Consider the following 14,904-nt stretch of genomic DNA (forward strand, 5'->3'; position numbering starts at 1 on the left):
ATTCCTTTCTGTACTGTATGAAATTTCCAGTTCTTCTACATTGTCAGAAACAGTTGGTGTGGGCAGATGTTAAGAATTTTACACATTTTACTAAGTAAGTAGTTCTGTCTCATTACAGTTTTATTTTTAAGTTGTGTTTCTCTCATGACTAATAAGATCAAGGGGCTTTTCATAAACTTGTTATTGTTGTTGAGTCACTCAGTTGTGTTTGACTCTTTGCGACCCCATTGACTGTAGCCCATCAGGCTCCTCTGTCCATGAAATTCTCCAGGCAAGAATGCTAGAGTAGGTTGCCATTTCCTTCTCTAGGGAATCTTCGTGATCCAGGGATGGAACTGGTGTATCCTGCCTTGGCAGGTGGATTCTTTATTGCTGAGCCACCAGGGAAGTTTGCAATTACAAACATTCTTTGGTGTAGTGTCCAGACCTTTCTCCAAATCTTTAATTGAGGTGGCTGTTATTTTGTTATTGAGTTTTGAGTATTCTTTATGTATTATAGGTACATTTTAAAGTCACATAGAAGTTTTAAAACATTTTTTTCTGCTTATTAGCTTATTCAGAAGCTAATAACAGAGCATATATTTTAGTTTCAATAATATTTAATTTGTAGTTTTTTTAAGAACCATGCTTTTCGTATTGTCTTTAAGAAATTTTTGACATATTTTCTCCTATTTTTTCTTTTAGAGGCTTTATCGTTTTATATTTAAGTGTAAAGCATTTTGAGTTTATTTTTCAGTATGATATGTGGTGTGAATCACAGATCTTACCTTTCTCTCTGTATACGTGTGGGTATGTATGTATATGTGTGTAGATAAGCATTTATTACAGCATCATTTATTTAAAAGACTTTTTTCTTTTTCCACTGAAATACCTTTGTCAAAAATCAATTATCTGTGTAGGTATGGGTTTATTTCTAGTCGTTCTTTTCTATTCTGTTGGTATTTCTTTGTTCATATACCATGCCATCTGGATTACTGAAGCTTTAAAATAAGTTTTGAAAACAGATAGTCGTTCAACTTTGTGTTTTTCAAATATTTTTGTCAATTTTATGTCCTTTGTATTTCCCTATGAATTTTAGAACTGTCTTGTAATTATTTTTACAAAGCAGACTGCTGTGAATTTGATTAGCATGCATTGTACATATAGATACATTTGGGGATAAATGAAATCTTAATATTATTGAATTAGATTCATGAGTGATATACAGCTTTATATTTACTTATGTCTTTAAATCTCTCATCAAAATTTTATAAGTACCATTGTATAGGTTTTTTTTTCATGTCACTTGCCATATATATTTCTAAGTACTTCATATTTTGATGGGAATGTAAATGTTTTAGCTAATATTCACTGTACTAGTATTATTCAGTACTAGTACATAGATATATGATGGATGTTTCCTTATTGGCATTTTATCCAGCAACCTTGTTATATGTAGTTACTGGTTCTGGTAGTTCTTTTTTTGAAGATTGCATTGGATTTTTATACCTAGACAAAATTGTCCTTTGGGAATAAAGGCAGTTTTGATTCTTCCTTTCCAGTTTGGATGCCTTTTTTCTTTTTCTTACCTGATTGTGCTGGCAAGTTGTACAATGTTGCATAAAAGGAGAGAAAATAGGCATTACTTACTTCCTTTTGATCTTAGGATAAAATAATTCAGTCTTTCACTGTTAGGTATGATTTTTAGCTCTAGGATTTTCCTAGATGCCCTTATAAGACTGAGAAAATTTTCTTCTGTTCTCACTTTTAAAAAATCAGGATTGGAAGTTGAATTCTGTAGAATACCTTCTCTTTGTCTATTGAAATGATTAAAAGGGTTTTATTTTAGTTTGTTTAGAGAAAGAATTACATTTATTAATTTTCAAATGTTGAACCAATCTTATATACCTGAGATAAACTCCAGTTAGGATATGTTTATTATTTAATTCCATCTGTTAAAATTACATTTATAACTTTTGTATCCGTGTTCATGAGGTTTATTATATTACTCTGTAATTTTCTTTTAATGTATTTGGTTTTGATTACTGACCTCAAAGAATGAATTGGGAAATATTCCCTCCTGTTCAGTTTTCTGGAAGCATATGTATAGATTTGGTATAGTTTCTTTCTTAAAAATTTGGCAGAATTTATCAGTGTAGCCCACTGAGCCTAGTGTTTTCCTTATGTAAAGGTTTTTGACCATAAATTATTTAATAGCCACAGGGCTTTCCATATTATCTGTTTCATCCTGAGTTACTGTGATGAAGATAATTTTATAATATACAACCCAAGATTCCCACACTAATACCTGTGACTATTAATATGATGAGATATCAAGACCATAATTATGCCATGCATGTGTGTGCATGCTCAGTCGCTTTAGTCGTGTCCAACTCTTTGCGACACCATGGACTGTTGCCCATCAGGCTTCTCTGTCGATGGGATTCTCCAGGCAAGAATATCAGAGTGGGATGTCATTTCCTACTCCAGGGGATCTTCCCGACCCAGGCATATAATCCGTGTATCCTGCATCTCCTGCATTGCAGACAGATTCTTTTAGCCACTGAGATACCTGAGAAGCCCAAATTATGCCATGCTACATGGCAAAAGATTTTGCAATTGTAAAATCACTTAATTAAAGTTACTGAATACTTTGAGTTAACTGAAAGAGGACACGGATCTACACTAAACACATCATCATTTTAAAGGCAGAGTGTTTTCTCCAACTGGGAGTAGAAGGGGAAATCAGAGAGATTAAAGCATAAAGAGGATTCAAAGTGTGTTGCTGGATCACAGATGCCAGCAGGGGAATGACCAGGATTGAGAAAAGAGCCTCAAGGAGCTAAGAGCTGTCCCTGACTGCAGCCAGAAAAGAATGGAGAACCTCATTCTTAAACCTACAAGAAATATATTGTGCTAACAGCAGGAATGAACTTCAAAGTACATTCTTCCCCAGAACTTCCATATGAGAGCTCTACCTGGCAGCCCACTCCAGTATTCTCACCTGGAGAATCCTCCATAGACAGAAGAGCCTGGTGGGCTACAATCTGTAGGATCACAAAGGGTCAGACACAACTGATGACTAAAACTCACTCACTCAAGCGAATACCTTGAATTTGGCCTTTTGAGTACCTAATCAGAGGACCAACTAAGTCTGTTTAGATTTCTGACACATAGAACCATAGGCTAATAAATGGTAAGCTAAATTTGTGGTAATTTGTATTCCAACAATAGAAAACAGAGTGCTTTGGAAGTTTGTGTCTTTTCAAGAAATTTGTTGTTAAATGTAGTAGCATAAACTTCATAATACTCTCTGATTATCATTTTATATGTATAGAGATAGTAGTTTTTCAATCCTGGTACTGTAATTTTGTCTCCTCTCATTTTTCTTGGTCTGGTTAGAGGTGGCAGACAGCCCATTGATCTACAACTCCTGGAATACACACCTTTGTATTATTTTCTCCCATTGAATGTGGGCTGGGCTTAATGACTTCTGTTAATAATGAACAGAGTGTAGCAAATGTGATGAGGCATCATGTCTAAGATTAGGTTACAAAATCATTCTGGCTTCTGTCCTGGCTCTCTCTTTCTTCCCACTTCTTTGTTTCTCTTTCTCTTCTTTTCTACCACCTTTTCACCTGCTCTCTCTCTTTATCAAGCTTCATTTTGGGAGAAACAAGATGCTATATTTGGATAGTTCTATGGTGGGAGGTCATCATGGCAAGAAACTGATGTCTTTGACCTACAGCCAGTGAGGATGTGAGGCTTGTCAACAGCAACATGAGAAACTTAAAAGCACATTTTTGCACACTTTTCAAACCCTGAGACGACTGCAGCATTAGCCGATACCTAAACTGTAGCTTGGTGAGAAACCCTGAGCTAGAGGACCATTGTTAAACTATGCCTGGATTCCTGACCCACAAAAACTAGGAGATAAAAATGTTTCTTGTTTCAAGACATTACGTTGTGGAGAAATCCATATATATATACATATATATATATATATATATATATATATCTCCACATGTATATATATATATATATATATATATATATATATATATATATAACTAATACAGATTTTTGTACTGGGAGTGGTATGATGCTTTATCAAATATCTACATGTGTAGGATAGCTTAGGAAGCTGGTAGTGTGCAAAGGTGGGGAAGGATTTTTAGCACAGTGTTAGACAAATCCTAAACTGTTTTTTACTAAACAACTTAGTAAAAATATGGAGGTTGAGAGCCTTTCCAGTAAGCACTTAAAAGGAAATGAGAAACATATTCTTAGAAATTGGAGGTAGGGACATATTTATTATGGAATGGCAGAAGCTTTAAACAGTATCTACTTAATGAGTATGAATAGTAGAAAATGTGAGTAATGAGTTGGATGATACCACTAAGGATATTTATAAGCAAAGAATTGAGGGTGGGTGTTGATGTCCACAAGATCACCCAGGCTTGATGATTCACTAAAAGGGCTCACACAACTCAGAAAAAGTTTTTATACTCATAGTTGCAATTTGTTACAGCTAAAGGATTCAGATTAAAATCAGAAAGAAAAGCAAGTATCCAGGAGAAACCATTTGCTACCTTCCATGTGTTCCCTTTCCCAATGATGTGGCACCTTAGAGCTTAAGAATAACATTTCAGAAGGTATATCTACCCTTGAATCTGATTTATATGGCTAGAGTTTGAGTGAAAGTCTCTCAGTCGTGTCCGACTCTTTGCAACTCCATGGACCATACAGTCCATGGAATTCTCTAGGCCAGAATACTGGAGTGGGTAGCCTTTCCCTTCTGCAGGGTATCTTCCCAACCCAGGGATCAAACCCAGGTCTCCTGTATTGCAGGCAGATTCTTTACCAGCTGAGCCACAGGGAGTGGGTAGCATGTCCATTCTCCAGTAGATCTTCCCAACCCAGGAATCAAACAGGGGTCTCCTGCATTGTAAGCGGATTCTTTACCAACTGAGCTATCAGGGAAGAGCCCAAACTGATGACTTTGAACTGATGCTATTATAGGATGAGATTTGGGGATTTATGGAAAGTGAATGTATTTTGTTTGAGGAAAGGATTAAATCATTAAAGGAGAAGGAAAGCACTGTCTTAGACAGTCTATGAAATGGGCCCTGATGATCTTGGTGATGTTCACAACCTTGTGTGATCCCCTTCTCACTCCTACGGGCTGGGTCTAGAAACTTGCTTCTAATTAATAGAAAATGGTACAAGTGACGGGGTATTGCTATAGAAACCAAGTTCCAAATATACTCTGGCTTTTTTCTTGCTCTTTTACTTTAATGTCCTCTCTTTCTGTCTCAGAACCTTGGTGGGAGAAACAAGACTGTGATAAATATAATTCAGAAGTGCTAGCTGCTAAGTTAGTATAAACTAGGGCTGCTGCTTCTGCTGCTAAGTTGCTTCAGTCGTGTCTGACTCTGTGCGACCCCATAGACGGCAGCCTACCAGGCTCCCCCCACCCCGCCCCCCCATTCCTGGGATTCTCCAGGCAAGAATACTGGAGTGGGTTGCCATTTCCTTCTCCAATGCTTGAAAGTGAAAAGTGAAAGTGAAGCCGCTCAGTCCTTTCCGACTCCTAGCAACCCCATGACTGCAGCCTACCAGGCTCCTCCCTCCATGGGATTTTCCAGGCAAGAGTACTGAAGTGAGTTGCTGTTGCCTTCTCCGAAACTAGGGCTACCAGTTCCATAATACAGAGTTTCTCAAACTCAACACTATTGACATTTGAGGCCAGTTAATTCTTTATAATTTGGAGTTTTTCCATGTATTGTAGGATATTTAGCAGCATCCCTCATCTTTAACTCCTAAATGCAAATAGTAACTTTCCAATAGTGACAATCAAATATGGCTTCAGATTATGCCACAATTCCCCTGGAGGAAAAAATATTCTTGGTTGAAAGCCAGATGTTCTGTCAGGTGAGTGGAGTTATCTAATACATTAGGAATTGTAATTTACTTAAAGAGACTGCAGGCCTATCAAAGTGAGTGCATCTCATGACATTGGGCAGGCTTTAGCAATATCAGGATAACTTCTAGAATCTTATGACTTCCACAAATTCAAATTTTTAGGAGCATTATATTTTGTTTTCTCTGTGTAGGTTTTAGGGTAGAATTGAGAATCATTATATAATTGAATCCTGTTACTATCATAGAAAGTGAGCAAGTGTTGAAATAAAAAGAATATTACCTACCTCATATAACATATACTATTGCTTTCCCTCTATGAAACCACCTTTTTACAACTCAGCATTCTGAAAATTAAGCACTATTATAAACCTTTTTGCTCATGCCTATTAAATTTGCCACTGATGCTAAAATTACAATGATTACTTATTGATGGTGTCTAGCATAACTGCAGTGAACAGTTTTGTCTTGGGCAAATTAAGCTGGAAATCCTACTTACAGTTTAAGTTAAGGCTCACAAATGACACTAGAAATAGATATGAAATGACAAAGACCAAGAAAGAAGAAACCCGTTGACAAACAGAATAGCAAAGGACATGTTGTGATATAGACTTAGTCAAAGTAACACGTCATTCTGTACTTGAATTCATCCTCCATTAATACTGATTAGTTTTGAAATGTAGTCTTTGAATAATGGCAAGTAGAATATTTTATGACTAGCCATATAGACATTTATTTTTAATCAAGAGAATGAGTGAGCTATTGAACTAATTAAAGGCATCTGAGGGTGTTAAATTGTGTCTCTGTGATTTCTCTTAGAAGTATACTAGCATTTAATGACAAACTAATTTATATAATCTATAGCCTGAACTTATGATTGAGCAACAAAGTTGACATTTTCCTCTTGACACAGAGATGCTTATTTATAAGTAGAGATTCTCTACAAAAATTTTCAGATATTTTAAAATTTAATCTTATATGATAATTAAATATTACTTTTTTGTCAGTGAAAAAAACAGTGAATGTAGAAAAGTGTAGAAAAGCTGGTGATCATATCAAGACAGAAAAAACTTCAGTTCATTTCAGTCACTCAATCATGTCCAACTCTTTGCGACCCCATGAGTCGCAGCATGCCAGGCCTCCCTGTCCATCACAAACTCCCGGAGTTCACTCAGACTCACATCCATCGAGTCAGTGATGCCATCCAGCCATCTCATTCTCTGTTGTACCCTTCTCCTCCAGCCCCCAATCCCTCCCAGCATCAGAGTCTTTTCCAATGACTCAACCCTTCACATGAGGTGGCCAAACCACATGCGAAGAGTTTCAGCTTTAGCATCATTCCCTCCAAAGAAATCCCAGGGCTGATCTTTAGAATGGACTGGTTGGATCTCCTTGCAGCCCAAGGGACTCTCAAGAGTCTTCTCCAACACCACAGTTCAAAAGCATCAATTCTTCGGTGCTCAGCTTTCTTCATAATCCAATTCTCACATCCATACATGACCACTGGAAAAACCATAACCTTCACTAGATGGGCATTTGTTGGCAAAGTATGTCTCTGCTTTTCAATATGCTATGTAGATTGGTCGTAACTTAAGATGTTCTTTTCATTATAGGGGACTGGAATGCAAAAGCAGGAAGTCAAGAAACACCTGAAGTAACAGGCAAATTTGGCCTTGGAATACAGAATGAAGCAGGGTAAATACTAATAGACTTTTGCCAAGAAAATGCATTGGTCATAGCAAACACCCTCTTCCAACAACACAAGAGAAGACTCTACACAGGGACATCACCAGATGGTCAACACCGAAATCAGATTGATTATATTCTTTGCAGCCAAAGATGGAGAAGCTCTATACAGTCAACAAAAACAAGACCAGGAGCTGACTGTGGCTCAGATCAAGAGCTTCTTATTGCCAAATTCAGACTTAAATTGAAGAAAATAAGGAAAACCACTAGACCATTCAGGTATGACCTAAATCAAATCCCTTATGATAATACAGTGGAAGTGAGAAATAGGTTTCTGGGACTAGATCTGATAGATAGAGTGCCTGATGAATTATGGACGGAGGTTCGTGACATTGTACAGGAGACAGGGATCAAGACCATTCCCATGGAAAAGAAATGCAAAAAAGCAAAATGGCTGTCTGGGGAGGCCTTACAAATAGCTGTGAAAAGCAAAGGAGAAAAGGAAAGATATAAGCAACTGAATGCAGAGTTCCAAAGAAGAGCAAGAAGAGATAAGAAAGCCTTCCTCAGCGATCAATGCAAAGAAATTGAGGAAAACAACAGAATGGGAAAGACCAGAGATCTCTTCAAGAAAATTAGAGATACCAAGGGAACATTTCATGCAAAGATGGGCTTGATAAAGGATATAAATGGTCTGGACCTAACAGAAGCAGAAGATATTAAGAAGAGGTGGCAAGAATACACAGAAGAACTGTACAAAAAAGATCTTCACGATGAAGATAATCATGATGGTGTGATCACTCACCTAGAGCCAGACATCCTCTAATGTGAAGACAAGAGGGCCTTAGAAAGCATCACTACGAACAAAGCTAGTGGAGGTGATGGAATTCCAGTTGGACTATTTCAAATCCTGAAAGCTGATGCTGTGAAAGTGCTGCACTCAATATGCCAGCAAATTTGGAAAACTCAGCATTGGCCACAGGACTGGAAAAGGTCAGTTTTCATTCCAATCCCAAAGAAAAGCAATGCCAAAGAATGCTCAAACTACCACACAAATGCACTCATCTCACATGCTAGTAATGTAATGCTCAAAATTCTCCAAGCCAGGCTTCAGCGAACCATGAACCGTGAACCATGAACTTTCAGATGTTCAAGCCGGTTTTAGAAAAGGCAGAGGAACCAGAGATCAAATTGCCAACATCCACTGGATCATCGAAAAAGCAAGAGAATTTCAGAAAAACATCTATTCCTGCTTTATTGACTATGCCAAACCTTTGACTGTATGGATCACAATAAACTGTGGAAAATTCTGAAAGAGATGGGAATACCAGAACACCTCACCTTCCTCTTGAGAAACCTATATGCAGGTCAGGAAGCAACAGTTAGAACTGGACATGGAACAACCAACGGGTTCTGAATAGGAAAAGGAGTACGTTAAGGCTGTATATTGTCACCCTGCTTATTTAACTTATATGCAGAGTGCATCATGAGAAATGCTGGGCTGGAAGAATCACAAGCTGTAATAACATTGCTGGGAGAAATATCAATAACCTCAGATATGCAGATGACACCACCCTTATGGCAGAAAGTGAAGAGGAACTAAAAAGCCTCTTGATGAAAGTGAAAGTGGAGACATGTATACTATCATGTAAGAATTGAATCGCCAGTCTATGTCTGACGCAGGATGCAGCATGCTTGGGGCTGGTGCATGGGGATGACCCAGAGAGATGTTATGGGGAGGGAGGTGGGAGGGGGGTTCATGTTTGGGAACGCATGTAAGAATTAAAGATATTAAAATTAAAAAATAAATAAAAAGCACAGACATTACTTTGTCAAGAAAGGTCTGTCTAGTCAAGGCTATTGTTTTTGCAGTAGTCATATATGGATGTGAGACTTGGATATAAAGAAAGCTGAGCACCAAAGAATTGATACTTTCAACTGTGGTGTTAGAGAAGACTCTTGCGAGTCTCTTGGACTGCAAGGAGATCCAACCAGTCCATTCTGAAGGAGATCAGTCCTGGGTGTTCATTGGAAGGACTGATGCTGAAGCTGAAACTCCAATACTTTGACCACCTGATGCGAAGAGGTGACTCATTTGAAAAGACCCTGGTGCTGGGAAAGTTTGAAGGCAGAAGAAGGGAATGACAGAGGATGAGATGGTTGGATGGCATCACCAACTCAATGGACATGGGTTTGTGTGGACTCCGAGAGTTGGTGATGGACAGGGAGGTCTGGTGTGCTGTGGTTCATGGAGTCACAAAGAGTAGGACATGACTGAGCAACTGAACTGAACTGAGAGATCTTTGTGTTTCTGCTTTGTGGTGAGAGGGCATGGTTTTTCTTTTTATTTTCCTTGTTTCATCAACTTCAAATTGCCTACAAAAAGCTTAGAAAAGAAAGGAAGTATAAACACTCACTTAGGAGTAATTTCCACTTAGGGGAGTCACAAGTAAATGAAAAATAATTTAATAAACTCTGATTTTCAGAAAATAAATGTTCATGTTAATTTTATTGATCCCACAACTTTCACCACTCTTTGATATATAGTGTGCAATTAGCAAGGACAATTAGCAATCAGTGATGAAGAGTCATGTTGCTTTATGATGTTGTTCTTGACACACACAGCTTTGTGGAAATGGTGACAAAATGTGCAGAAAGTAGTACTATTGAAATGATTATGAGACAATCACAATGGGTAACTTTTGTGTTTCTTTGGAGGCTAAAAACTGCTTGTCTCTAATAAACCAGGTTTGATATACTGCAGCTCCCAGGCTGTTAGGTTCTGAAGACTGAATGGTTGGTTGCATCCCCTTAATGCATGGGAAACCTGTGGTTGTATTAAGAATGTTTACATTTCCCTAATTCATAATTAAATTTTTAATGTGCTTACTTATTTGTTCTCCTATTCATCTTCAAAATAATTTCTGCTAAAAATTACCATCTTTTACTAAGAATATATGAAATTTAAATTTTCTGACACTCTCTCCTGGTAGTTCCTTTTTCAGTCTGTCAGTTCACCGTTGTGTACACTTGTTCAAATAGGTAATATCTATCTTTTACAACTTTTTAAAGTTACTTAAATTTTATCCTAAATGTGGCTATTTCTACCTGCCAAAACAATAATGTGTTTTGAACTACCTACACTGGTAAGTTTTGACTATGGTCAAAACGATGGTCAAAACTGGTATGTACATTAGTTTATCTGGGGTCAGACTGTATTAATTCAGGAAATGCAGAATGTGATTTTATTTAGCATATAAGCATTCAGAAAATTTAATAAGTATTAATATTCAACAAAATACCCTTCTCTTCTTGAAAAGTAATATATTTGAGAACTATGTTTAAGATACCAGGTACCATAAGGTATACAGGAAACTTTAGTCCTTAAGAGTTGTATTTATTTTAAAGAATACAGTCATTATATTTAGAAATACCATTGTTTATATTTGGGAACACATGTAAGAATTAAAGATTTTAAAATTAAAAAAAAAGAAATACCATTGTTTAGAGTAATTTAATTAAACTAACTAGTTAATATACCATAAATTTATTGAATTCAAGGTAATCAGTGGACAAAACAGTATTTATAGCGCTCCATTTCCTACACAGACTTAAAGGAATACATCATGTGGTGTGTTTAAGAGAATAACTGCTAGCTTATTATGTATTTGCCTGAAAATCAAATACAATATACTATGCAGAGACATAAAAATATAAAAAATTCTCTCAAAATTAATTTGTGCCTTATAAACTTAATTCATTATTATAACGTAAGACTTGGGAAAATGTCCTGATCAGGAATCTTTGTGGAGCTATTGATTTCACTTTTTCTCTGCCCATGAAGAGTTATTTTCTTGATGAAGGAAAAATTGAATAAGCAGTGCACACCAATACACTACTGTATCTAGAAAAAAATGCAAGCTACTTAGAATTATTTGGAATTTAGGTTAAATAATATGTCAGTGTAATATTTCTGGCAGATTAACTATAAAGCAACTTTTTATTACTATCTACATATTTTATATGTTTATATAGATATATATAACGTAAAAAATATTATCTATCTACATGATGTACTTATATTTGTATTGTATCAAAATTATTAGGCATATCAGAAGGAGAAATGAAGAAAAATATCATTTATAATTGTTTCAAATAGAATAACATGGAAGAAAACACAAATAAATTGAAAGATCTTTCTTGCTTATAGATTTTATAGGACCCCCCAAATCCCTCAGATTGTCAAAACAATCTTGAAAAAGAACAAAACTGAAGCTGTCATGCTCCTTGATTTCAAACTAATTACAAAGTTACAGTAATTAAAACAATATGGTATAGGCATTAAAAATGGACACATAGTGGAATAGAATAGGGCCCAGAAATAAACTCATACATATATGTTCAATTATATGTGATAGAAGAAACGGTAATAAACAATTGAGATATGACAGTCTGTTCAATAAATGGTGTTCCGGAAAATTGGAGAGCTACATGCAAGAGAATAAAACTTGACCACTGTCTTGCATGACGCGTGACAATAACTAAAATGGGCTAAAGAATGTAACACATAAACCATGAAAATTAGGGAAGGAAACAAAGGCAATCTCCTTGACATAGATCTTGCTGATGATTTCTTGAATCTGACATTAAAGCAAAAGTATCAAATAAATAAGTGGAACTACCTCATACTAAAAATCTTTTGAACAGCAAAAGAAATCATCAACAAAATGAAAAGACAGCCTACTGAATGGGAGAAAATATTTTCAAACCATGTAACTGTTAAGGGGCTAATATCCAAATATATAAAGAACTCATACAAATCAATGGGAAAAATAGAAAAAGAAAGACAATCTGAAGATTGAATAGACAGAAGATCTAAACTGAATAGGCAGAAGATCTGAACAGACATTTTCAAAAGATATCAAAGTTTGCCAACAGGCACATGAGAAGATACTCAACATCATCAATCATCAGGGAAATGCAAATCAAAACCACAATGAGACATTACTTCAGACATGTCAGAGGGGCTATTATCAAAAAGATGGGAAATAACAAGTGTTGATGCAGATATGGTGAAAAGGAATTTCTTTTGGTTTTTGCACTGTTGGCAAGAAGGTAAATTGGTGCAGCCAGTGTGGAAAACATTATGGAAGTCTCTCAAAAATTAAAAATAGAACTACTATATGAACCAAAAATTCCATTTCTGTGTGTTTGTCCAAAGCAAATGAAAACACTCAAAAAAATATACGCACCTTCATGTTTGATACAGCATTATTTATAATGGGTAAGGTGTGGAAACAACCTAAGTGTCTGTTGATGGAAGAGTAGATAAAAAGTTGTAATATTTATACAATGGAATATTATTTAGCCATAAAAATAGTGAAATTTTGCCATTTGTGACAACATGGATGGATTTTGAGAACATTATGCTAAGTGAAGCGAGTTAGATAAGTAGGATGGAAAAAATTATCTTATGATTCCTATAAGTGGAGTCTAAAAGAAAAATAGAAAAAAATATATCAAGTTTAAAGATACAGAGAATGAACTGAAGGTTATCAGAGATGCAGGTGGAGGAGTGAGAAAAAATGAGTGAAGGGATGAAAAGGTAAAAAAGAAAGCATAGCATTAAAAAGCAAAACACTAATACAAATTTTGTAAACCTCAAACAACCAAACAGATGTTAGTAAATCCATTCACAAAAAGTCCTTAATTTTATGTCTAACAAGTTTAATTAGCTGGATTCCTAACCCATAATAAATTACTAGTTAAAAAACATTAGGTTTAAATCTTACATTTTGATTTTATAGTAGCACCTTTGAATATATGGTCACCTGTCTTTTTTTTTTTTTTTTAATGAATAAAGGTTTATTAGAACACAGCCCCATCCATTCATGTGTATACTATCTATGACTGTTTTCAGGGCTTCCCAGGTAGCATATGGCTGTCTTTATTGCTGTAATCTACTTTGATATTGAAGCATATTTAAGTATGGTGGTGGTGGTGTATCTCACTACATATAGTGAGTAGAGTTTGTAGTATTCTGATGCCATTTTTAGATGTTCTTTAATCACTAGATGTATTTATATGTTTTGATGTTTGAGGTTTTGAAAGATAAAGAGTTGTCGTTGGAATTTGACAGTGTATAAGGTTGTAATCTAGAGAATTTAACCAGAAACAAAAATACTAATAAATTATAAACTGGAACAGAAAGAGTACAGTCAACACCTTTTTTGGATTTGCTTTTGTTCACCATTAATTTTGGCAGACTCATAAGTGATACTCAATTCAGTTCAGTTCAGTTTCATCGCTCAGTCGTGTCCAGCTCTTTGCAACCCCATGAATCGCAGCATGCCAGGCCTCCCTGTCCATCACCAACTCCCGGAGTTCACTCAGACTCATGTCCATCGAGTCGGTGATGCCATCCAGCCATCTCATCCTCAGTCGTCCCCTTCTCCTCCTGCCCCCAATCCCTCCCAGCATCAGACTCTTTTCCAATGGGTCAACTCTTCGCATGAGGTGGCCAAAGTACTGGAGTTTCAGCTTTAGCATCATTCCTTCCAAAGAAATCCCAGGGCTGATCTCCTTCAGAACAGACTGGTTGGATCTCCTTGCAGTCCAACGGACTCTCAAGAGTCTTCTCCAACACCACAGTTCAAAAGCATCAATTCTTCAGTGCTCAGCTTTCTTCACAGTCCAATTCTCACATCCATACATGACCACAGGAAAAACCATAGCCTTGACTAGACAGACTTTTCTTGGCAAAGTAATGTCTCTGCTTTTCAATATGCTACCTAGGTTGGTCATAACTTTTCTTCCAAGGAGTAAGCATCTTTTAATTTCATGACTGCAATAACCATCTGCAGTGATTTTGGAACCCCCCAAAATAAAGTCTGACACTGTTTCCAGTGTTTCCCATCTATTTCCCATGAAGTGATGGGACCAGATGCCATGATTTTCGTTCTCTGAATGTTGAACTTTAAGCCAGTGTTTCACTCTCCACTTTCACTTTCATCAAGAGTCAAAACCTCAAAAACTATATACTCAAATTTAATTGGTAATGACAGTCAGTTGAAAAATTAAACTTTTCCCAAGTTTAATTTCTTACCTCCAGAAAATCAGCACCTCTCTTATTTCCCTTTTGTATATGAAATAGGGCACATAAGGTATTTTGTGAACTGGCAAACTTTAACATCTATCTGGTTATTTTCTTTTTTGAGTCACTTCCAAACATGTGTCTCTCTAGCTTCTCCTGTATACTGTAGTTTGTTTCAGGTGGTTTTATATTTGTTTCTGCAACAGGAATTTAAAGAAAGGAAC

This window comes from Ovis aries, chromosome 1 (genome assembly GCF_016772045.2).
Source record: "Ovis aries strain OAR_USU_Benz2616 breed Rambouillet chromosome 1, ARS-UI_Ramb_v3.0, whole genome shotgun sequence".
Taxonomy (NCBI): domain Eukaryota; kingdom Metazoa; phylum Chordata; class Mammalia; order Artiodactyla; family Bovidae; genus Ovis; species Ovis aries.